We start from the raw sequence: 27,623 nt of genomic DNA on the forward strand, positions 1-27,623 counted from the left end.
ACTCTCGGGATATGATGTTAGTTAGAGTTAGACATAAAAAGTTTCAATTGAATATCTCTTTTACTTTAGATTTTATTGATATCTAAAAACCCCGATTTCGTCACTCACTCACTCGCTCACTGATGATCATCAAAATTCTAGGGTACTTCCCGAAGTCCTAGAAAGCTGAAATTTGGTATGTAAGCTATATTTGTACTACAAACAACAAAAAAATCTAAATCTTATAATTTTTTAACCCCCAATCCCTTAAACTAGGGGATGCAAGTTTATATGAAACTTCCGCAACAATTTTGATGCTAGAGGTCTGAAAATTGATATAGGGAAGGGACTTCTTGTTAGAAATAATAAAATACATATTTCAGGCTTCTTAGCACATCACTGTGTAGTGTCTGACCGAAGTCTCGGTTTCGGCCAAAAACTGACGAACCGTTCGGCCAACTACTTTTTGTATAGCACTTACTTACTAGGCTAGTTGTCTATAATGATCAATGAATTCTAATTGGCGTTTCGTTGTGCATAACAGGGATCGGAACCGGTTTTTTGCAAAAACATCGGAATAACCATATATTTCGGTTTATTTTATACTCTAAATGTAGGACTCAGTTGTGTTTTCAGATAACGACTTCGTATTATTAGATTGCCTAATTAGAAATGAAGTAATTAACAAAGAACGAAAAAATACCGTTTTCGTTCCCATACAAAAAATACCGGTTTCCGATCCCTGGTGCATAATACGAGTATGTCTAAAAGGAAGGCCACCGACATTTTTTTAACGATTTTAACACGTCTATAAACGTTTCGGTTACGGTTTCTGAGTCTAAACCGAACCTTCGGTTTCGGCGCAAAATCCCGCTTGGGTCGGACCCTAATTGCTTGTTAAATTTTTTGTATAGGTTGATGAAGATAATAATATCTATATGTATACCAAAAGAAAAAAGATGCATCTTATCTTAAAACGGCCTAAATACATTTTAAATGTGTTTGGTACGTTGGATAGCTTGAAAGCAACGTATTTACTTCAGGTAAATATAAAGGCTGTGGTATCCAATTCAATCAAATATATATATTTTGTTAGTTCCTAATGCAGAATATATTATGTTTTTGCTGACCATGCTGTTTATCAAAGTGCACACGTAGTCTAAAATAAAGACACCCTAAATTGACCTTTAAATTTTCTTTCGATATATTTGCTTTAAAAAACCATGTTTTCTATTTCAATTTAAAACGATCCGTGTAATACTCGTATTAATTTTCAATTTAATATCAATCCTATATGATATTATTTAAGTTTAGCCCACACACTGCTGTGCGAATATAAAACTAAGCCAATTACAAGTTTTCCAATATGCCCGGCAAATTATAGCAATGTTAAACTCGCAATAGCCCTTAAACGTGGCTTCTTGCTGAGTTTGCTTCAAATTGAAGTTTGGAGCGCGTGTACGTCGCTTTGCGATGTAGCTAGGTATCATTCCAATATAGAAATATTATTTAAAAATATTATAATGCTAAATAAACATTACCGTTGGAAGCTTTAAGAAATGCTTGAATATTTGGACAGCAATTTCCAAGATATAGGTTTTAAAAAATGATTGATAATATTCAGGTGTCCTTTTTTTAGGGTTCCATTCCCAAAGGGTTAAACGAGTCCCTATTACTAAGACTCCGCTGTCCGTCCGCCTGTCTGTCTGTCCGTCTGTCACCAGGCTGTATCATGAACCGTGATAGCTAGACGGCTGAAATTTTCACAGATGATGTATTTCTGTTGCCGCTATAATAAAAAAACTAAAAAGTACGGAAGCCTCGGTGGGCGAGTCCGACTCGTACCTACTTGTCCGGTGTTTTCTAGTGTGTTTAATATCTGATATGGGCTGCTGCTTGACTATGACAATTTTGTTCTTTTGTGTAATCTCCATAAGTAAATAAAATAGTTTTTTATGCTTGTCGGGCCACCTTTGGGATTACTCTATGACAACAACAACATTGACAATGGACCTTGAAATAGGTATGTAAATTTGAACGCGAGAATCTCATTTTTTAATCATATTTTAATCATTCCCGAGTCGTAGAAAATTTGCTATTTGAACTTCAGACTATTTTTATGCCAGTAAGTTTTCCGTAAGTTAAAAGGTATATTATCAACGTAGGATGGGTATATCGTAGGTGGAATATTTAACTCTTTCGCATGAAACTGGATATCGTCGTTAACACTACTTGCTCGTGCGCGTGTTGTTCGAGGGTGTCATCATTCGCACATTGGCGTCGCCTTACCCACAGAACAGTTGTTCCGCTAAATAAATGGGACAATAAATAATAATTATAACATTCAAGCTCAGATATAGTAATTCATTGAGGAACTTGAGAATCGGTTCAAATAAATTAACAGTCTTAAGGCAAATATATCTCGTCGCAAATGTGCAAAGTTTAGTTGTAATACCCCGAATCGAGAGTTTTAATGTATTACTCCTGTGGTATTTGCAGTACGTTCGCGTCTCTACTCTAGTTACATAATCACATTTTGTAACAAGAAATGTAAAAAAGCAGAGTCGAGAAACTCCATTACGGAGCGGCATTCGTTTCGCCGCGGTGACACAATGCGCGTTAACCGACAAAATGAGAGCGTCGCAGCTAGTTACGGAAATAAAAGCCGTTATTATGAATCGCGCAACATTGGCGCGGCGGCGGCGGGTGGGGCCAGGTAAACACAGTTATTTGCATTACACGCCCCGGCCCTTGGCTAGGATTTGTGACATCCGCCGGTAAGCTCCGCGAACGCTCTCTCGCACCAACTCTAATTATTGTTGAATTCATTGCGGAGCCGACAAGTCGCGGGAAATTCAATTTTATGTAACACGATAGCTGCCTAGCGAGCTCTGTACGTAGTTTAACAAGTAGGAAACACTCAAAACCATATTCAGAATCGTATAGTGGTATATTTTAGCGATAATAATATATAAAATTATATTTAAGTAATAATTCTTATATAAATTCTATTTAAAATAAGGCCGAGGAGAAAAGACTATCTAATGCAAGAAACATCAGTAATCTACATCTAGTTATTTTAGACCAGAATAAAAGGAGAGGTAACTAAGTCTTAGTCTAAATTAGTGTCTGAACGTGAACACGTTCACGTTGGGGCTAATAACCGTCGGAGTGGCGAGGATAAGTTAAAGTAAGCCGCGTGAGCCGCAAGTGTGCAAGTTCGGCGGTATCGGCGCAGCTAACGTGTTGTGCGCCTTTTCAGCGAACGTCTGAAGCGGCGGCATTTGAAAGCTTAGTTGGCTCAGCGAGACAAAGGCCGCTGACTAACAAATGTTTTGTTGCTATCTTTCATATTATTGAGTTGACTTGACTTTGACATTTGAAATTGGGTTTGCTTAGCGCAGGCTTTATCATAAGTAGGTTAACGACTTTGTTAATTTAGGTTAAAATATTCACTGCTACTAATAGCGAGGAGTTTACGGTGAGGCCTTTTTATGATAATTAATTTTAGTAATTCTATGAAATTCATGAAAATATTTTAAAGCTTCATAAAAATGTTTTTATACAATATGGTCAATTAAAGATTGAATTTAAACAAGTAATAAAAAATTCATAGATTCTGTCTAAGCTTGGCTTACTTGCTTAAGTGACATTATAAAGGCCATATTTTCATAGAAACGTTTATAATGGCAATAGCACACTTTGGTTAGCAAATGCCATTCAAAGTAAGTTAGGTCCGACTATGTATTTGCAGGTTTACTTAATATAATTTTTTACATAAAGAAAATATTAGTTAAATCCAATTAGCTCGGTTGTATATGGTCTTTAATTTTTATTATTATCCTCAAGCAGGTGTAAGAACACGTATTTTTAAATGCCCTTTAAAATCATAATTTTCAGTTAACATAATTTATAGTTACGAGTATGAAGCTCCAGGTCTTTTTGTTGCGGTACATCTTTTGTATTTCATATTTAATATAATAATAGACTGTATATTGTCCGTTTTTTATATTTTGCACATAACAGATACATACAGGATGCTTCTTTAGTTATCTGCAATGATTTACGGGGTGAATATATAGGTCATACTGAGCAACTTTTACTATGGGACCCGAAATAGCGAAAAAAAAAGAAGTACTCTCCCATAGAGTAATTTTTTTATAAATGTTAAAGTCAGACAATCAAAATGAAACAGCCAATTTTTTTCGCGATTTCGGGGTTAGTTCCATAGTAAAAGTTACTCAGTATGACCTATATATCCACACCCCGTAAATTATTGCAGCGGTGACTAAATAAACACCCTGTATTTTTAAATACTTTCTAAGTGACGTCAATAGCCCTTGAATCTTGAGATATTATATGATATATTAATAATTAAATTGGTAAATGTATCAATACAATCTGAAGTATACGTACTTACTTAATTGAATCAGTTGTTAGTTTACAGAATCTGATGTATATAAGCATCTACAACAGATGAATTGGCCAATGATAATTTGAGTTTCAGACATTTTGTCACTGTTGCAAGACTTGCAAGTAGGTTCTATTTAGATGGAAAGTAACAATAACAAGTTAGCTTGCAATCATATCTTGTTAATGGAATTTTGCATAGTAGGTAGTTACTGTCAAAATTAAAAGTTTCTTGAATATTCTGCTAAGTTAATTTTAAAGAAATAGGTATAATTAAGTTTTTTATGTCAACCCGCCTACAAGATGATAATGTATTAGATTTGTTCTTTCTTCCTGTACGATTTTAATCCCACCATACTCAACTTATAGATAGGTTCACATTTCCATCATTAAAATTAAATGTAACCTTTTGCGTGATGCAGATTAAATTAAGAGTAAATATCCATGTAGTTATACTTATTCTGACCAAAAACTTATAAAGATTGTCAACATTCATGGATAGTGAATAATATGAGATAATCCAATTAAGGCAGGGATTCAGTGACCCTTAATAGCAACCCAACGTTGGGGTCCACTACTTAAAATACAGGAAAACATAAAGGGACTTACTGTGACATAAGCGAATTAAAAATATACTAACCCAGGAAATGTTTTAACAAGGGTCCCAACTTTTGTGTTCCCCTAAAAACTTTAAAAAGAATTAGTGAAGTTGTGTGTGTACGCGCTTTCGGAACTCAATCGATATGCGCGGCACGTCGTAGGTAAAACTCGACAAAAGTATGACAAAAGCACGTGCGCGCGTGAACCTTCCAAACTTCCCGAAGGACACCGCCGCGTTATTTAGGGGCGTTCCTGAAAGGCAAGGTGTGTCATCTAGGGCCCAGGGGAATTCACTACGCTTTAAAGCTGGTAATTTGATGTGAGTCTTTCGAGATTTTTCCATCTTCCCGGGTCGTTCTGGGAGCGCGGATTAGGCCACGCACGGCACGGCGAGGGCGACGACGCGCCAGATTAATGTCGCGAGCAACGCGCCAAATTTAAAATGTCACGTTCCATTTTTCCAGCCAACAGGGCCCGCTACCGTCACGAATAGTTAATATTTCCGAATGTTCCGCTACCCCTCTGTGACAGTACGATAAAAATAGCCTGTATAAATGGGCCAGTTGAGTTACTCCGTTTATGCAGTAAAAGAAATAGGTCAATATTTTTTTATGATATTAAGTAGGTAATTAAACGATTTTGAAAAGTTTGTCGCCGCCCGTGGCACAATGTGAACGAGACGCGCCTGACAAAGGTCAATGTTTCGTCTGTCTACAGCTCTCATACAGATGTTTTATCTAGTGTAGCCAACATGGAAACGGGTCGTAGGAAAAAAGGCAAAGTCGTAAAACTGGCGCCCACCAATCTCCAAATAAGGCCGGGCCGGCACCGGCGCGCCGCGCAGCGCCGGCCTTGACTCCCGGCCAAATGACATAAGTTGGCCCATGGGCGCGGATTCTTAACTAATCGATAAACACCAAGTGGAAGAGAACAGAATCGTCGCCGCACCCACGCGTAACAATTAACTCGAACCTAATTTGGTCACTATTCCATAAAAACACAATTATTCGAAACCGGTGAGTAACGATTGCAGACAAGAAGTAACATGTTGGTAACAATTTGCAAGGTAATAAATAAATTAAATATACTTTATCTAAGTGCAATCTACTTTAACATTGCTAAATAATTAGCTGAATCACACAACGAGGTATGAGGTACCGAGACATACAAACCTAGGAGATGCATTGGTATGAATAAGCAAATTAACCTTTTCCAATTTTGATATTTTGCCTTAATTTTTATAATTTGATGTTTATGTTGTATGGAGTGCGTGCCCGTAACAGCCGTAAAATTTGCGTGCTGCTGGGAAATGGATGCCATGGATATGACATAAATTTTCAGCTTTTACGTATCCTTGAATTCTGTTAGAACGATATAACTTTAAGTCAGCCAAAATTATTTTTGCCGCCTGCTTCATTTTATATCTACGATGTTGATTGATAACGTATTTTGCGAAAAGTAAATTAATTGAAAAACATTTATGACAATCTTAGATTAAATAATTTATGTGTGCCGACTTACACACATAAGAACTTTTTTGTGCTGAATTAGTAATTGGATAAGTAACCTAGCTTCTTCCCTATTGTAACATCAACTTAACACTTTAATCACGTTGATACCTTTTTCAGAAACATTATCCCCATACGGATGCAAACAAACAGGCGGTTAAGATAAATCAGGGACTTTATTGTTTCAGGGAGCGCAAGGCTTGCTGCTTGTTAGTTATTTCGAGACACGGTACATTATGTTATTATGTTTTGTTGCATAAATGTAACAGTTGGTGTTTATTTGGTTGAACTGAAATTTAAGGTAGTTTAACTAATAATCTCAACCGATATACGTGCTAATCACAGGCCTCATACACAAGAGAGATGGGTTATAGTCCCCACTCTGGCCTAAAGTGCTACTTATATGCAGGTTTCTTTACGATGTTTTTGCGTCACCGAAAAGCTAGGGTAAACAAATATCAGATTCACTTCCAGATTGAAATTCGAACATATTATGTTGCATATGCTATGTAACGTACACGTGTTCTGAAAATAAATTGAATTGAATTGCTTACAAGTGAATAATCAAGTACGGGTAGTTCTCAAAACCCGCGCAGCTAAAAGATGCTGATACAACACCTCGTCGTCTGCCTGTAACCACGAACGTAATGTCACGTTCGAAACGTCAGGCCAAGTGATAAAAGTAGCGATTAAGTCCCGTTTCGGTTTAAGATTATGAAATTCGAACGTCTGAACTATGGACCACCATCGCTTCTACGCGTGAAATACACTAATTTCGTCTCGTGCAAGGGGCATCAATTACACTCCGCGGTAGGCTTAGCAATATTAGCATGCAAGGCATTTGTCGTTTCAAGTTCATTGGCAACGAGCCCACGTGCTCGCCCCCGCTGCAAGGTGATTGACTCTTAAATACAACTTAATGGCGACCTGTACGGTGTACGGCTATGTATGCTTCTAATTAGTCGCATTCAGTCCGCCATGTCGAGCACTTGAACTCTGCAACTTAAATCATTACATTTAATGTATTTCAATCATAACATTGCGATACTATATATGATCGCTACTCCCTTATCTTATTTAATGGCGTCGAATGTTGGTTATTTTTGCAAAACGCGTAAATGTTGCTTTTTATTATGATTATCTGGTTTATTTTCTGTAATAGCAAATACATTACAGAAATATTAACCAGTCACACTGAAAATTGTTTTTTTTTTAAATTTCTATTCCCCATTTTAACTCGATTGTTGTTGGGTCCCAAAAGAGCGAATGATCTGCTTAGTCTCTGATCCCAATAATTAATCAGGCAGTAGTTTTTACTAATATCTACCACTTTTACTTAAATATTCCTTTTTCCTTACTAAGGTTTCCCCTCCCTGGACCTACTGAACCTAGCCTAAGTCGTCAATTATTGTCGTCCAGATTTTATGAAACTAAGTGTAATACAGGTTGGACCAAAATTACGTTGCCAAATAATTTTCAAGAATCTTTTTCTTACTTATACAAATTTTACAAAATGTCATTTAAAGCAAAACTACAATCATTTAACACTCTGACTGCGGCACTGGGCCGAAACACCCGATACAAAGTATGGTTAACTTATAAAACAAAATGTACTATTTTCAAAATATTATCCTTTAGCTATGATACACAAACGCAAACGTATGTTAAAATTATCAATCAGTTTAAAAAGTTCAACGTATTTTTGGGCCATCATGTAAGCAAACTCAGAATCAATCTTAATAAAAAAAATACTCTATACTTTATAGAGTTTATAGTTTCAACTGATAAATTTTAGTCATTGTGGTTAGGTTTGGCCCAGGCTAATCAATGATTCAGCCATCTATAAACAAACAAAGCGTATTAGAGAGGTGATCGCTAAACGTCCACTTCGACGGTGAGCAAACACGAAGGCGTAATCCGCCGGGTGGCACTTAGCGGGCACCGCAAGCCTAGCACTCTAATTGCATGCCAACTAATCTGTTTGCGAACGCATCGTATCAGATTTAGGCTACAAATAGAAACTACGCCTTAAATTGACTTGATGGCCGGCCAGATGACTAAGCGTGAGTCCTTGAACAACGCTTTTTATTTGATACGAATGACGTCGTCATAACAGTTTGTTCAACAGACTGAGTAAGAAGGTTGGTATGTATTTATTTATATTCCTCATTTTATACTTTGTAAATTGTATTGAAGTTATGTTTCAGGAAAATAGTACGTAATAAATAAACATACAAAACACTTTAGTTGCTGTTTGCTGCCTGTTTCTGTCAACTGTCAGATATTCTCTGCAACCGCATAATAAATCTTTTTTTTTCAACGAGAACTTTATTTTACTAAGTAATTTTTTGACAAAGTAATTTTCTATTCCATTCGTAAACAGTCATTATGGATTATTTAGATGTTCGAAGCTAAGTAAAACTACGAAATAAATGGGAATATCTGCACAAAAAACGGACACAAAATAAGTACTTAAATTAAGCTGATTTGGGATTGTTTCAACGCTAACAAAGTTAAAAGTTAGACAGCCTACGAGTTGTTTTAGTGTTGGTCGGTGCGGAACGACCAAAAACGTGCCTCCTATAAATATTTATTGATAGACTTATTAATCTTATTACACAAGTCTCCGGCCTGATACAAAATTACACGCTGAGTAATCGAGTGAGTCTCCTCGTCGCGGTTCGTGAATCCGTTTTAAGGGTGTGCTTCTTTGTTCTCTCCCACTTAGGCAGCGTGGCATTCAATTCTTTTGTATACCATGTAAACCGTCGCGAAACAAATCACCTAACTAAACCAATTCCAACTCCAAGCCTAACTAACTGACCACCGAAGCGAGAACATGAGATTATTGAAACAGTCGTATAATTAAATAAGAGGCCAGTAGTTTGTGAAGGTCCTAATTTCAACGCCGACTAAGTTACAATCTTGTTTAATACTGCAATTTGATATCAGTGGAAACTATTTAACTCGGGCAATATGCAGTGGCTCACTTAGCCTTGGAGCCGTAATAGCCAAAAGTATGAGTCAGTGCGGTTATTGCAACATCGACCACTGTAACATAAACGTACTGGTCTTTTCTTAGAATAAAACGTGTTCATTGAATAAATACTAGTACCCACCTACCTAACATTAGGTGTAGTGTGAATGAAGATAAGTAACGTGCTCTTGTAATCAATGGGGATTTTTCAGAAAATAAAAACATTCCGCGACACACCGTGCGACATTCCGCATTAGCATAACATTTCTGCAATTTATTTAAGTACATAACATTTCTAAAGTATATTCAAGTACATGACAATTCTACAATTTATTAAACACATGTCAAAATATGAATATTAATCCAATTCTTATAAATGCATTTCATTGCTAACAACTGTATTTTTTTTTTAATTTATTCATATCACAACATATCACACAAAGAACTTAAAACTAAGATACACCACTGAAACTTGTTAAAAGAAGTTTATGCGTGGTGCAAATGCATCACTCCGCTCAACTGCATGCTTAATGTGTAGTAAGTACGTAAGTACAACTAAGGAAGGTGTACTTATATAGGTAAACAAACGTATAGCAGGTAACATCCGCCATCACACATTCCCGTCCGTTATGTATTTAATTGCTAACCACTGTAATTTTTTTCCAAAGGTAGCTTATTTATTCAAGTAAATAAACTAAAATATATAAAAGTACTTTTACACTAATTAATTGCTTTGTTTATTCGCAATTATTTTCTGACTTTAAGTTTACAGTTTTTACGGCAGTAGTGTTTTGTAATTTAAACAGGCACTAACTACTTATCTCCATTTAAGCTCTCCCCGATGCTTGAAATAAATAACAGTCCCTAAAATTAAATTTTCCGATAAGTAATTTCCACGAAGAATGACATTTACATTGGATGCATTAGAGGAGACTAACAATAGAGCCCGTTAAGTAGAAAGTGAATCGAGCCCATGCCGCGAATGGTCTTTCCGATTGTATCGATTCCGAGCTCGTTACTTCGTCTCGTTACTCTCTCAATTACAACCAGACAATTCTATTTTTAACAGCTACTTTAGACTAGCCAGTAGTGATAGTACCCTGCCTACGAAGCTTGTAGTACCTACTGGGTTCAAATCCCGGTTGGGTCAAAATCAAAGCAACGATTTGTCTTAGATTTTACACATTTATTACTATTGCAATTAATTAAAATTTGGTTTGAAGGCATGCTCAAAAATCAATGATCCTGAGTATATAAATATCTAGAACGAATAAAGCATGACAAGCTGAAGGTAAGTATGGAAACCAGGGGGCCAATCACTCCGTTTTGAAGGTGTTCAGAAAAGACACATGAAGCATCCGGAGTGGAGGCGGTTGGTAAAATTGAAGGTTGATGATTTCGAGGAGTAGGTAAAGGAAAGTAGACCTTGACAATAAGCGAGATGCTCTGAACGCCCGTATACAAACAGTCTTAACCTATCACGGAGCCTTTTCATGCCCTCAGTGCGGACGAGTACTGCATGCGAAGATTGGCTACTGCAGTCACAAGAGGGCGCACCAGCAGGCGGACCAGCTTAGGTTTCGCACCTGAGAAATATAATGCTGTCGCTGTAGTCGGAATCGGCTTTATGACAAGGTCAATTTATGGCGATTCTTCCCATTTATTTTTACCAGTTGAGTATTTTATTAATTAAAATAATAGATAATATTCAGTCCTTCACACTGGAGTGTACTGTAAGCTCGACTGTCGTGAAACTTTTGCAATAACCACGAAAACTTAATTAAACAAAACATCGAGATGAAATTCAAACCCTCCATAGGCGCCGACAGGTATACGAATAAAAACAGAGTTTTCGCTCCCACTTTAGAAAAGAGGTCAACGCTCACATTCCGGACGCTGACTTTTAATTCGAAGACTTTTATAGCTTCTGTCGCAACATCCTATAAATTAGCCCCTTACGGAAAAATGGGCATCTGCTTCTCGGGAAAAAAATCCCTCCTTGCAAGTAAAAGGACAAAATTTACGAGCCGTGTTACCGTGGGTAGTCGGACTCGCCCACGAGGCGCATGCAAATGGCTCCATTGGAGTGGAGCGGAGATTACAGCAGCCGCGATTAAACAAGACAGACTCCTGGACCAAATCTTCGGAGGTTTGTCATGCCTTGGGCACTTGTACGTACAACACGCATCAAAAACACAGGTGTCTTAAACAGGTCCCTTTTTGGAGCAATTCCGTAATCAGTCAACACTTAGTATACCTATGCATTATTGTAAAAAACTGAAAATTTTGGACTTTGTGACACCTAAATTGGTTACCAGACTTTAGCATATTGATTGACCTATATTATTCATTACGACACATACGATAAATAAATAAAAAAACTAAGTACTTACAAATGAAGAGAGAAATATTTGCACGCACGAGCTATAAACACGAAGTCGAATGTTTTCTAAATACATACACGTTATTCAGCGCTATCTGCATTTTGTCTGTAGAGCTCGAATTAGCTGTGCTCAAGCTAACTAATGCTAATCTAGCTAATACGACACCCGACGTACGAGCATGTATGGGTACATAAACTTCTAATTAGATGGGGAAAATATGCGCGAGGTAAATGGCGAAATATCAATAAAACCCTCTAAACAATTTGCAATCATACGAGATTGAGAGACAGAAAGGTAAATGCAAATCATACATAGTTAATAAGGTTAGCATACATAAAACGTACTAAAACTGAAGTGCAATTCTTCATGTTGAAAGGAGGCAGGAATTGACAGTAAACACATGAACTATACTTATACTAGTTTATAATCAATAAAGCAAGAGGATTCATGAGCATGTCGCGTCGCAGACTTGAGGCGCCGCACGCACATTAAATCTAGCCCACAAGCAGTTACCCAAGAAGTACTTACTTCATAATCTCTTTCTTAAGACTCACTAAGTAACTTTGCCAATTACAGTACGAAAATTACTGCATAAATATACATACCTACCCGTGTTTCTGAGGCGTTATGCAATACCAGTTCATTGGCAGTAACATGTTCCGAGATACCGATCTGCGCAGCAGCTAATGCAATTGATATCAACACACTAATCAGACCACAACCAAGGATTTCTACTTTAACATAATATCAGGTATATCAATAGTATCGTGTAACACAACATCATCACAAATACGAACGCATACCGTTATTGCTTGCAGTAGAGCGAAGGATATTCAGAGCAACTCGTTTATTTTCAAGTTATCTTAGCATAGTATAATGTGTAGCTGTATTATATTGAAATATAACGCTTGTCTAAAGTGGAAAGTGGAGCAGCGCCGGTGCACTTTCTCCGGCGCCCGCGCAAATACAGTTTGCACCGAACGCGCACGCGGTACATGCCTACCTACATATACTTGTCTAATTTGCACCAGTCTACGTAAACTATGCCGCGTAATTCACGTCACTAATCTGCAGAGCAGTCGAAAACGTGAAATTAGACATGCATTATGCTCTGACATTAGAAATGGAGCTATAAGTCTGGAACTAATGAACGTTCGGAGAGTGCCACATTGGAGTTAGTTCATATGGAAATTGTCTTAATGACAAATTGAAACGTACATTTTATATCTAGTTAGGTATACTGAAGACAATATAATTCTCTGTGGATTCATGATTAACTATATAAACACTTTTTTATTTCCAAAATATTAAAATACTTCTGTATGAACATAATATTAGGAAAACGCAGCTGCCAGATAAAATGCCGCCCCTTTGCAAAATTAAGAAGAAATGTAGGAGTTAAAATTGGCTGGCACTGGCAGATAACGTCTACCTAGGGATTGGAAATCAACTTCACCTAGCGCAAGCGGTTATATATGTGTACGTAGAATCAGCGTGATTTAAGGCAAATGTAAAAAATATCACGTAATACGCTTGTGTCACAATTTTACGAGAGCAATTCTTACTTCGAAGTTCGATATTCTAAATATAGATTCAATAACAGTGACGGCTGGTGTCCGAAGTCAATGCTCAGACAGTCTTTTCAAGAACTTTCAGCTTTCAATTTCCTATCCGCATTGATGTGATAATATGTAGACACTTGAGGAGTGATAACGTGATGTACATATCAGGTCTCTTCTTTTTGTGGCAAAAATATCCAGTTTCTAATTGTATGGTAGTAACTAAATAATTAGATTGTTATTTATATTTATCAAGGTCACCGTTTTATATTATTGAAGGTACAGCGTGAAATAAAGCAAAACCCAATTGGTGTTGTCCCTCTCACCTATTTTTCGCATCGCAATTATATATACCCACACTTCTAAAAAAACAAAGCTTCTGCTAATTTACGAGTAACATGTTTTACTAAGTTCAAAGCAAAACCCCGGAATTGGGTAAATTTGAGCAATAACAGTCTGTCACGCCAGTTAAAACGACAGCACAGATGAATATCATTTACGCACGCAGGTATAACATCTCCTGTGCAACGATCTGTAAACATTAAGATTAACAATATTCGAGTACAAATAAAGAGGCAAGTGATAAAAATGTTATTTTGTTTTCCGAATGGTATTTGTGATACATTACGCAATGTGTAACCGGAAACTAACTATAGGTTTATGCTAAAGCCATAATTAACGAATTTTAAATTAGAGCCAGTTTATTATTTTACAATAGACATGAGAACTATTCGTGATATTAATAGTATATTTTTGGTAGTAGGTGCTAAACAATATAAAAACAACTATAAAAATACTGTAACTTTGGCATGGTTACAGTATAAGTTGCGGACACCTATTCCACTAGAATCGTAGCTAACGATTTCAGCCGATATGAACCCGTCGATGGTTGATTAGGGCTAGCTTTTGAATAAAATGAAAGTACATAATTCCTTCTCCCTGCAGTTTCTCAAAGCTGCATTTTCGATTGCACCCACACAATATCACGGTTACTGTAAAATAATCGTTGTGTAAATTCCAAACATATCTCGTTTATATTTAAAGCATTTGCCACACGAAAGCTTGAACGTTATGTTAAAATCCTTTATTAGCGTAACAACACGATAAAGCCATGTATTTTATTATCGCGAATGAAGTTAGGCAAAAGCCTGACCTTAAATGCACACAACCATGGCCGGCAGACGGCGGGGGCGGTGCAGTGGCGTAGACTAACAAACCAGTTTTGCGAAAGAGCCCTTGCGAACTCGTCCAAGATGCTCGGGGACAGGAGAACCGATTCATTGCTTGTTTACTTAAAGTGGATTTTCGTTAACAAATTAAAACCAATTACTAATTTTGAATTCTGTTGGACATATTTCTGCCCGGTTTTACTACTTTCAAGGGCCTATATTCCTAAGAGTTTCAACCAAATTGTAACAAGGTTACTTTAACTGTAAAGTAACCGCTAATACAATCTACTTTTCAAATTCTGGTAAGTAAACTTATTTCTCTTACATTGAATTATATGAAGCATGTTAAAGTACGCCATATACTTAAAATCTAAGCAAGATAAAGTATCAACGCCACCATAAACGTCAAAGTTGCTATGGAAATATGACGATTATAGTGGTGTTACCATATTGTTTCGCTGTAGGTTTAGCTTAGACGGTTAATTTGCATTTTATTCGGGCATATTAAATAGATTGACAGGCAACCTTGCATTAATTTGGCACGGCTCAAGAATCAAGACTTTCTTGAATCGAATATCAAACCGGACGCCGTGCACAATACATAGGTACTTTCATCATTCTCATTGGTGGATAGAATGTTATATTTCTGAATCACGGTACGTCGGCCAAGGCCCAAAAGAAGTGAATGTAAAATTACTGATCGTAATCAGCGTGATGCATATTATCAGTTCGAGTACTGTACCTATACGTAAATCAATTTGGATAATATGCAGCTGTATAAATTTATTTCGGGATAAAAAAATAATTTTTAAAATGCATTATGATCTGCATGGCAATTCCCTATTTTACTGATACATTTTTACAAGCTTTTATTTAACTTGCCGTATGTATGCATGTTTGTGTGGGTCAAATCTTGGATGCTAAATTTGACCTATTTCCCGGTTTTCGTTTGAGCTGAAATTTTGCATGAAGTCGGGTGACAATGCAATATTATGGTACCATCGAATCGAACTGATCTGATGATGAAGACAGGAGGAGGCCATAGGAACTCCGTGATAAAACAACGCAACCTAATTGTGTTTGTGGCTTTTGGAATTGTCTCGATGAGTATTAGTTGTGTGTGGAAAGAAAAGGACAGTCAGCGATAAAAGCTTGTACCGAAAATGTTTTTTTTTTTTTTTCAATAACTAAAATAGGTAGTAGGCAATTACTAACTGTTTCTCAGTTACCATCTTACAATCAGGACATCTATTGTATCTGGGTCGAAATTCTTTTCGTTGTCTTGTTTTGGACCACTCTGTAACGCTTGTATTTCTGTATTTTATTACATAAATAAAAAAGACGAGTGCTATTGCATGTCTTTTTAGCTGTAGATTACATTTACCATGAGAAAAATTAAAAACTAAATTTTATCTCATACACAAAGCTGCACCCAGTCATATTTTTTGGGGACAAAAAACAAGACAACGAAAAGAATTTTGACCCATCTAATAAACCTATCTATTCAATGTATTGAAAGTTATAATACAAAAAATAATATGCTCAATATCATTATCTCTTTTGTACCACCGAAAAACCAAGTCATGGCCGTATGCCTAGTAAAACACGTAGGTTTCCGTCTGTGTACGTATAGTTTTATTTTCTCATTTTAAAACGACTAGCTAGCTAGAAGGTATAGGTATCTATGCCTGTAATTAGTTTATGTAGCTTCAGATACCATAGTTTACAGAATATAAATACAGCGAATTTAATTTTTCATGTTTTTGCTCTATTTCATTTGTTTATAAGCTGGAGCTAAATAAAATACACGCATAGATCTACTTCATGTCATTTTATGTGCAAAGTTTCATTACAATCCAACACGTAAGTTTAAAATAAGAACGAAACGCCGTTTTTGTATGTATGTATGTATGTCACTTTATTGCACATAAACAGGTTAACATAAAACAGACAAAACAAAACAAAACAAAACAAGAAATGTTATGTACACAAGCAAACTTATCCCTAAAAGGGATCTCTTCCAGCTAACCTTTGAGAAAATGCGAAAGGAAAACGTGAAATTCAGTCGAGCTTGCTACGGACACTTAGTATATACATTTTAAAATACAAACATTTAATCTGTCAACAATTAATGAGCGAATTTCTAAAAATAAACAATGAAAAACAAAATTAATAATAATAAATGCTATTCTGCTTTGGTCTTTACAGAACATTAACTCTGCCTGAGATGGCTGAGATACCTACGGCAGTTTCGTAGTTTAATTAAAGAATGACTTTGAGAAGAAAATTATAATGAAAAAATTAAACAAATTAAATTAATTTTTCATAACCTGCCTCATGTAATTAAATAGGGTGCTACTTAATTGCCCTACATTATAACAATGGGGTATATCAATAACGACCCCTGTGCAAGACGCTGCAAAAAATATTACGTCACGCTTACAAAATTAACCCTTCGACGGACATGACTCATTACAGGGCTACCAGGAAATATCATTAAATTTTCACGATGGCGTTTTATGTTACCCGTGTCGCCGGTTTCGCGACTTCATGCATATTTATCAAAATAACAGCCGATTGAAAGGCTGCATACAAACACGCACTGATGGGGGTAGTATAGTTTGCGGAATTGGAGTTTACTGCTGTGGTATGAAGGGTAGTTTTGCACGTGGACTGGACGTTTCAGACGCCCAGCAGTCGCCGTCGTCGGTCTGTCATTACGCGCCCCTGCCGGAGGGTGGACTGCGTTCCGCGAAATCGGACGGTGACTCAGACCACTCGGTCGCGGGGAAGCAGTGCTCGATCATTCTGATCCGTTAATTGCGTGTCGTGCGGTTTGTCGATCGATGGAATACATTTTTATTGATAACCCATTTTTTGTGACTGTAAAGTATGGTTTACAGAACAGCGACAAGAAGATTTGAAGCTTGCAGGTCCGTTGGAACATGAGTATATAATAAGAATTGTGCTAATATCAAAAAGTTTGAAATGTATTTCAAAGGAAAATTATTAATCGAAAAATCTTATTTACACCTCGAAACAGCTATAAAATAAATGGAACATGTGCAACTGGCATATTTTAATATACGTATATAGCTTAGTCGTGCCAAAAATAAAACACAAAAATGATAAGGAAGATTTTATACGTCTAATATTCTTGAGTATTATTTATTCATCAGCATTCACTTGATGACAAAATATAACAATAAATCAGTGAAAAGATACCGAAAACCATTTAACCCAGTGCCCTACATTTTACTAATGACACTTCAAATCAAAATCAACCCTTGTCTTTATAAACGTCTGGACCTTTGAGGTTTAGTTATCGACGTCTGTTCGACATTTCATTACTGCGCGCTGCGTGTCGGAGTTTATATAATAACTTAGCTTGAAATTTATTCCCTTTTAGTTATTGCTATCATGATTCCCAGTTATGAAGTATCTTTATTCTTTAGTATAATGTTGAGTAATTTACTTATGATTTAACATTTACCGTATCAAAGCCATTTAGGGAAGTTTTATTTGAATACTCTGCTATTTTTTATGACAATTTACCACTCGATTTTACAACAGCCACCCTCCACGCAAACAGCTTATAACAACAAACAGCAACTTTTTCCCAACAACGCAGTCCAGATACAAGGTTGTGAAAGTAAAAGTGAAATTAGAACTTTCTCTAGCGAACCAGGAACAAAGCGGCGGTCTGCTGCCCTCGGGAGAATACGCTTGTGGCAGGTGGTTCTCGCGATCCACGCGAAATTTCATAATTGGCGGAAAAAAATAAAATAAAACGGTCACCACTCCATGCAACAATTTTCTCATTGTGTCAGAGGTCTCTGGGGAATGTGCTCCGGACACACAGGCGCGGGACGAGGCGGGTTGACGCTAATTTCTCTCACTCAACAACATATATATTCTTTTGCTCTGACCTACAGTTAATGACGACGGAATTGCATTACCAGGCCAAATGATTCTTTGAAATAATCCTATTATTTAAAAGCGAATTTAAATTGAATTAAACCGTTTATTATGGACTGCTATGTTATCTTGTTAACTATGAGCAGACCAGATGTATTGGGTTTAGGAACATGCGTCGGACAGATGTCGCTGTGTCTGACAATATCTTCGATTGAGGCGGTAAGGGCTATGTGATATTGGAAGCTTGATGAAACGTTAGTTAAGCATGAATAAAGTACATATTATTTATTTAGAGCTTTACTTGAAATATGGATAAATACTTTCAATGAAAGTCTTTCACGCTATTCTGGACTTAAAAGTTACAACATTCTTACAACTTTGCGCGTGTGTGCATCGATGTTTTTATGCTTTTATGAGAGTGCTGTAAATACTGTATCTCATATTTATTGTTAAGCTTTTGAATTTAACAAAAAAAACTGAAATGGAAAATACTGAAATCACAAATTTTGTATGCGACATCATTATGTACATTATGGTTTAACGGTGGCGGTGTATTGGATGCTGAATTGATTGGTAAGTAATTTTCTAATACGGCAATTTATACATTTATGGAAATTTTTCTTCTTAAAAACAAAGAGGTCGATTTTCAAAATCAAGGAGAGCTGCATTAATTTTAAGTTTCTTACGTAACCAGCAATCGAACTTGGTCTAACCGTAGATTGACAGCCCAAAATGGAGGAAACCATGTTGCTATGGAGCCCTGTAACTACGATCGCAGGAAAACACCTGTTTAGTCCAATGGTTGACTTGTAGAGAATGCCTGAAGGCGTTAAATCCGTCATATATACTCTTTTTTTGTATTTTTGTATAATAAAGTTTAAATAATTAAATAAAACACCTTATAAAGAATTATTTCATCTATTACAATTTAAATCCATTCATCTCACATTCCCGTTTTAATTGCTCAGTATAGTTTGTTGGCGAATAAACGTAAAAAACGTCACAAATATCCATGTGTTTTAAAGATAGCTCTCTGTCTCTCTTTCTATCACAATTTTATCTGCTCATTCTACATTTTCTAAAAATATGATCATCGCTATATTCCAAGCTATCTGGACATGAACACTATTATAAAATTAAAGATAGTAAATATCAATCAAATTGATTGTCATAGTTGTACAGCCAACCCTAAAGATGTGTTTACACTTTTGCATCTTATTAAACTGTAATAAGGTAATGAATATATGCCTGACGTCGAACGTAATGCGTGATAAATATAAAACTCATAAATCATGTAAATATCATGCGAGCGAGTGACTAAGTATAGATTCAAATGAAGTAGGTTCATAAATCATCTAAAACAATGCGGTGTACGCATAAGAATCCTGAATTATTAATAGGCAGCACTCTGACTGTCGATGATGCTCTTATTTAGGTTTCGGCGACACAGTTGGCGTATTTCCATTCATTGTGTTCGCATTGGCTTGGTATTAAGAATCAATCAATTTAATGCTCGATTTCCTGCCATCTGTTTCTTGGCGATATCCCTATTTTCGACTTTATTTTGTTTCCAAACGCTGATTTTATTGTTACTTGAATGATATTTAAGGGTTGAGTTGAGGTCGGGGTTTGGTAAAAATACGAAGTATCGCAAGCTTACATGTTTAAATATTGTAATATATTTTTTACCTCAGCAGCTCAAACAAGCCTACTTTCGTCACTCCGGAGTGACGAAAGTGCGACTTTCCTCACTCCAGGAAGTGAGACAAAGTAGCTTTTAATTTAGTGAAGGCTATGAATACAGGAACAAACAAACCTTTACTTGATGTTGATTTTTTTTAACCTTTAATATGTTCTCACTACTGAGGTGAAAAGTTGTATTTATTTATTATACCTTATTGCACAATACATGAAGGTACAAATGGCGGACTTAATGCCTTAAGGCATTCTCTACCAGTCAACCAATGGGTTAAACCAGAAAGATTAAGTAGGTGCAGTGTCTTTTAAAGTAAATGAATTTGTAACCGAGACTATATATGAATATAAACTATATATTGATAAACTTACACATATACTTAATACAAATAAACATACATATATTAATACATACATAATTATACCAAGTGTGAATCATTAAGTTGATGAAGAAGAAAGTTTGTCAAGGAAATACTTGCGCAACATGCGCTTGAATGTGAATTTGGTCTGCGCTTGTCTGATAGAGAGAGTGGGAGAACGTTCCAAAGTCTGATTGCCTGAACAGTGAAAGAATTGGACATGAAACCCGTTCGGTGTTGGGGGACAATGAGCTTAAGACTACGGGAAGAGCGAAGATCTGTGCCTGGACGTGGGGTAACAAATTTAAATTTCGAACGGAGATAATCTGGGGCGGACGGGTCAAACAAGATTGAGTAGAGAGTACATAGAATACGAAGGGACCTACGTTCTCGAATAGGGAGCCAATTAAGTTTTCTATGGAAAGAGGAGATATGGTCATACTTACGAAGTCCGAACACGAACCGAATGCAGCTATTAAGGAGATAAGAAGCCGGTCAAATTTATTCAAGGAATCTTGATTGAGATTAGTGTAACAAACATCAGCATAATCAAGGACAGGCAGAACAATAAGAGCTTGGACGAGGAGAGTTCTTGTGCTGACCGGGAGAATTTTTTTAAAACGATAGAGTGCTCTTAACGTGTTAATTACTCTACGACTGACGTCGGACACCTGAGGTTCCCACGTGAGCCCATTGTCGATTGTTAGTCCCAGGTTCTTCACTTGCGATGAAAGCGGAATAACTTCTGTTTCAAAGAGAACAGGTGCCAATTCAGCAGTATTTACCAAAGCAAGTAAGCGGGTGCTGCCAAGTATTGTGGCCTGGCATTTGGCTGGGTTAACTGTGATTCCAAAGCAATGTGACCAAGTGGAAATACGGTTAAGGTCTAAGTTTATTTCAGCAATTGCCTGGCCCAGATCCTTTGTATGTGTTATACGAGAGCAAAGTTATTTTACATCTCGTGTTTTTGACTCAAAATCAACACTCGCAAGAAAAACTAACTTTCCTCTCTTGTTGAACTATTACAGTACATATGGTGCTACTTTCCCGCACCCGTACGGGAATGAGCACTTTCCGTGCATATGTCGAAATTTTAAAGAGCCATATGTACTGTTAAACGTCGTACGATACACATGCAAATATGTAATTCGCAACTAGTATTGATTTAAAACACTCCCTTCGATCGTGTTTTAATTTATCACCACTCGTTGCGAATTTCCCATTCTCTGCACTTGTATCGTAAATAACTATTTCATCACACTTGCTCGAAAAAGATCTTATTTCATGCAGGTTTACTGAAGGACAAAGGCTTGCATTATTCCCTCGTTTGCAAAATTACATTAACCCCTCATTGCACAATGTACTATTTCACCACACCAGCTCGCAAAGGCTTTCTGTATTTTTTATAAATTGATGAGAAAGTTGCATTTTATCCACAAGAGTGGCGAAGTAATAAAGACGCACATTTTGAGTTGTTTCCTCATGTTGGCTAGTGGAGTGGATTTTTGAATGATAAATACTTAATCCCATCAAAAACATTTTCATGTAAAATGTTGCTAAGACGAAACCATAAGGCTCGAATTGTCAAAAAGTTATCAGATCTGTTGTAGAGCCAAGCTTCTAACTCTTCAAGTCCTAACTTCACAAACTCCCCTAATTTAAAGGGTTGGGGGTGATTCACTATTAAAAATCCTGAAATACGTATCTGGGGGCATCTTTTACACAATATGCTTTTTTTACTGATTCCTTATACAAACTTCAACCCCCTTTTCCCCCTAGCGCCATTTTCCTCCCCCTGTTCACCTTAACGGGGTGATTTTGGGGTTGAAACTATTATATAACCTTCCTTATAACCAAAACTATCTACATACCAAATTTTTACTAAGTCAGTTCAACAGTTATTGATTCCTCATACAAAAATCCACCCCTTTTCACCCCCTTAGGGGCAAACAATTTCAAGTTTTTGATTTTTTTTTCATGTTTGAGTACTAATACTATCCTACATACCAAATTTCAGCTTCCTAGGACTTCAGGAAGTACCCTAAGGGTTTTGATGATCATTAGTGAGTGAGTCAGTGACGAAATCGGCGTTTTTTAGATATGAATAATAAAATTTAAGGGTGAGAGCTATGCAATCGACATTTATTAGGCTTAATAAGTCCACTGTTGACATTATATCCCGAGAATTTTGTTTATTTGGTATAATCCAAACCCAAGTTATGAGGGTTCAAAAAACGATGAAGCGCATCGAGAAACTGTTATTTATTTTGCCCTTGTGCTTCGCTTTGCTCGTCTTGGCGGGGGCACAGAAGTGCCCCAGATAGCTAGTGTTCAATTGGATTTAATTTTTAATGACAGTAAGTTTCTTCGCGATCTAGGAAAAACTTGTGTTTCACTCGGTAGCAAAGTTTGTTTTGCCTTGGTGCCTTGAAAACTTCGCAATGCTCAAAATGTCACTTTACTAATTTTCGCTTGCTCGAGACAACAACTTTGTCCCCTTGTAAAACAAATAACTAATATAGGGGTTTCTACTCTCGTCTGTTATTTATTTGATTTATTCTAAGATATTAGATTTGGTTTCTATACTAATGTTAATATAGGTTATGCTTGGCCCCTTGAACCTTATTCCTTGATTCTTTATTTGTCAATAGATAAGATAAAGTTAAGATAAAACTATTATAATATGTAACTATATAAGATCTCCACATTGTGCCTACAAACTGGCATACAAATATAATTAAACTAGCCTAATTACATGCAAAGTATATTATATATAACTTATCTATGAAGGAACTCGCCCACGGTGTGGAAACATTTCTCACACAGCCAAGCTTTCATCATTTTCGTAAATATTGTATTTTTCCTTTTCAATTCATCCGGTAACTTATTATAAATTGTAATGCACACGATGTAAGAATGTTTAGACGCTAATTCTAGTTTCGTAGCTGGTCTGTGTAATTATCCATACAACAGAAGTAACTTACGGAGGAAGGAGCCTAAGATTTTATTAGGGGCCCATCATTGGCAAGTTTAGGGTAAAGGTGTTTCAGATATAAGTTAATTATAACCATCCGCCATGTTGAACTATATTATATTATATTTATTATATACTATATTTGTACTTTCAAACTTATAATATCTTGGTCTGAATAAAAATAACAGATGTGTTAAAATTCATAACTTTACTTATATAACGGACCAACCCCTGTATGTATCGTTCATATAAGTGCACGATACACACGTGTGCTAACTCGGCGCACAGACATTAAAGCTATGTGTATTATTAAAGTTAATTATCTTAAGAGGTTCGATATTATACATGATATCGAACCTTTTTACAGTAATAGAGGCTTTTCAACGAGCGGATGTATGTATATACGTATACTTTAATGATTAACATCACTTTAGTATTCGTGCTTCCGGGTTAACACACATGAACCATATCGTTGAAGCCCGTAGGTGCTCAAATGTCTAATAAGAAAGTTTTCTCATTCAATTTGTCGCACCTTAACATCTTTTATTCTGCGAAATATATCCTTCAGGCCTTATTACTCCGCAATACATACAGAAAAGTAAGTAAATTGCTTGATCCGTAGCATTGTAAAAGTCTCCCGCGCTCATAAAACTCTCACATATTTCACGACAAATAAACTTTTCATCCAATGAAATTTTCTTCTCGGGAGGTACTTCACTACAGGTAATATTTCAAAACATGTGTCATTCATAACTTTCGCCTTCGCAATGTCTGTCGATGGAGCTTGAGCGAAAAGGTCTCAATAATAAATTTTTCGTGAGCCCGCTCTGTTATTCCCCGCGAGCGAGCCAGGTACGTTTTACGGCCGCGCAAGGGAAAATAAACGAAAAATAAAATAAAAGTCAAAATGGTCGACATAAAACTATTTGCCTGAATATGCCACACGAAAACTTTTTCAAATATAAACCGGGCATGAATTGGTCATGTATAGTAATGAAAACCAGAATGCGAATATTTTTAGAGTGAACGGTCGGTGGTATTTCAACAGAGTACAGTTGTTATAGACATGACATATCACGATTTATGGATGCAATAATAACTTACTGACGTTTAAGTGTCTCGAAATCATGGGTTACCTGAAACAAGAGAGAACACAATGTGATAAGAGTCATGCGGTTATAGTAGAGTATTGTCGCGGAAACATAAGCCAGCTTTATGATCCTACAAATATTACTGCTATAACCACTACAATATGAGAAGCGTTTTGGCTTGGCAGTGCCAAATCATAAAATGTTTACACAACACTAGTAAAACTACATTAAATTGTAGTCCCTGCCAAGTATGCCTTTCAAGAATAAAGATTTGGTCACATTTATACTATTTATATAGCTTGAATGTTGTAACTTAAACAGTGTAGTAGGTAACAGTCATATTCATAACTCAGTCAGTTAATAAACATATTTAAAAACGCATTTACCCGATGTGCAAGACCCAAGTGACCCATAAGCGTTGCGTGACCAAAGTTTTGTACGGAACACTAAAAATTAATTAAATATAATAATAATAGATTTTCTTTTATTAATAGTTGTTTTGGTGAGGTGTTATTGAGGCTCTGAATAGAAATATTGTGAAGAGTGAAGCGTGGTGGCAACGCCGGTGTCGCGTGCAGCTTCACATTAAAGCACAAAGCACGATACTACCGCAATTCTTCGGATCCGCTTCGCACGTACTAAACTGCTTTATATAGTCGTAACTAAGCTCTTTTCCATTTAAACATTTATACAAGGTAAACAAATAATTGTAGTGGCATTTCATTATTGTTTTTAGGAAACATTTTGTTTCATTATTAAATCATGATTATCATGAAGCGAAATTAATGCTCGTCTATTTTAAAGCCCCACGTTGTCGTTTTTTTGGGTTAATTTCTTTATTTGTTTTGGGTTATTCCCACTAGTTACCAGCAAGTTGTTACCAGTGGTAACTACTGGGAAAAAATCTCACTAGTTACCACCAAAATTTAGTTAGCGTTACTAATAAAAACGAGAAAGTCATAATGGCGGGTGTACCTAAATAAAAATCAATGAAAAGCATACCATATTTTTGTACTATTTAGTACCTCCATTAAAAAAAAATTGTACCTCACGGTACGTAAAGTTATCATCAAAAAAAAGTACACCCGCCATCCTGACAGACAGAATGGCGGGTGTACTTTATTACGCTATGTTCCCGTGGTTATTGATAAATTCTATAAAAGCCAAATTTTTGTACCTTTTTTGTACCTTCATATTCAATTATAATATGAGTCATTTTATTTGTGCTATCCAAGTTTTACTCATTTTATATTTTGCTTGCTACTACAATTTTGCAGGCGTTATAATTTTTCAAGTTATCGATTTAATTTTTAAGAAAAAACGCTAAGGTACAATTATTTTTTCTACGCCAGGATTTAGTACCTTTAATGTTTAATCTGTCAAGTTCAAATAACTCAGGAAATCATGTCTTAAAAAAGGCTAGGCGCCAATTCAAAGAAATCTTCTTATATTTATTTATATTTATTAGAATTGCTTGTATTTATCTTTGTAAGTGAATTGTAATATTCTAATTTCATCCAAACGTAAATTTCTCTCCAAATATTTACTTTTTGCACTTGCACCGGTTTTAATATTTTTGATCACTTTTAAGGCAATTTACTGAAACACTAATCGACTTATAATTATTTACTAACCTATCCAAACCGAGTTGGTGGTAACTAGTGGGTTTTTTTCCCAGTAGTTACCAGTGGTAAAAGGTGGGAAAAAAATCCCAGTAGTTACCACTGGTAACACCTTGGTGGTAACTAGTGGGTATAACATTTTGTATGATTTGCGGTTAGCTTTATGTTTAAATACTACAATACAATTTTACATGTTAAGTTTGTTAAGTGCTGTGTGTTGTATCAAAACCGTTTTAAAGAATTCAAATAAAGCAAAATTATAAAATATGAAACCGTCTTATAAACGGACACGGAAAGTCCGAATCCATCGCCATTCTTTCAACTTTTGTCATGGGGCTGAACATTTTATCGCTTCGCTGACAGCCTTAATGTGCTATTTGCCGCTGTTGTGGCTATGAGGTGACATTCTTTCTCTAATACTCTTGGTAAAATATTATGATGTCTTTTCATTGTAATCAGGTAATTTTCTGACGATTTAACTAAGAAAACTACATCCATATTTGAACTCGCTGCAGAATAGAGTTGTTAATTGTAAATTCCGATCGGCATTACTAGTTGATTATTCTGTAATATACTGAATGTTTCAGAGCATTTATGAATGCCGGAGGTAATTGATTTATTAGATAATTGCTTTTGTTAGCGTAGCGTAGATTGCAACAGATTATGTTTGCGAATGCGTATGACCAGTGGACACTGTAGGCTTATTTCCACATCTATTGAACAAAATTAATAAATTGCTACACAGATCTGCATTTACTCAAAATAGAACCTTAAATTCATGAAAAGCTTTTCAATTACAGAAATGTATTGCGAAATAGTTAACCATTTGTGATGTGAAATAGTGTCGGTGTCGGGAGGCCAGGTCGGAAGCTCGCTCGGCGCTGAACTGAAAGCAGGCAGACGTCAGCGCGCCGTGAGTGACACGTCCTTCCGCCTCCCACCCGTTCAGTAGGATATAGCGTAGTCCTACACATCGACCACACGCCGCTATCCAGTTACGCCATAGTCAACACGAGATTTCCTTCAGACTACTGTTGTGACCCTATAAGCCACACAACAATTGTATATTTATAATATGTATGTGCATCTATTTATGTAGGTTTTGCCTAAAACACTTTCAATTCCTTAGTCATGTTACCATGAAAACCGTGAAAGGGAAAGCATAAACCCTTCGCGTATACGTGTGTTGAGATATAGGCACTGTAAGAGTGTTATAGCCGTATAAAATGAAAGTCGTGTTACGAGTCCTGAGCTCTAATAAATATGGAGCCCGAACGCGACCCTAATCGGGAAGGCAAAACGGCAACAATGCAAACAGGCGTGGTATCAAATTGTCGAGCATGCAAACACATTAAAGGGCGCCGTGCAAACGACGCCT

General features: G+C 36.3%; 1 protein-coding gene across 3 annotated transcripts in view; it reads right to left on the minus strand.

Annotated features, from left to right (window-relative positions):
• LOC133518276 (muscleblind-like protein) overlaps positions 1-27,089 on the minus strand; it is a 166,125-nt gene extending 139,036 nt beyond the window's left edge. Inside the window, exon 1 of one of the 3 annotated variants that reach the window (XM_061851937.1) lies at positions 27,069-27,089. The gene's annotated coding sequence lies outside the window, so the exon portion shown is untranslated. Of the gene's footprint in view, positions 1-24,636; positions 24,694-27,068 lie in introns of those variants that run through there. The other 2 variants (XM_061851935.1, XM_061851936.1) reach the window with 2 other exon arrangements.
• Positions 27,090-27,623: the final 534 nt, after the last annotated feature.

This window comes from Cydia pomonella, chromosome 5, assembly GCF_033807575.1.
Source record: "Cydia pomonella isolate Wapato2018A chromosome 5, ilCydPomo1, whole genome shotgun sequence".
Lineage (NCBI taxonomy): Eukaryota > Metazoa > Arthropoda > Insecta > Lepidoptera > Tortricidae > Cydia > Cydia pomonella.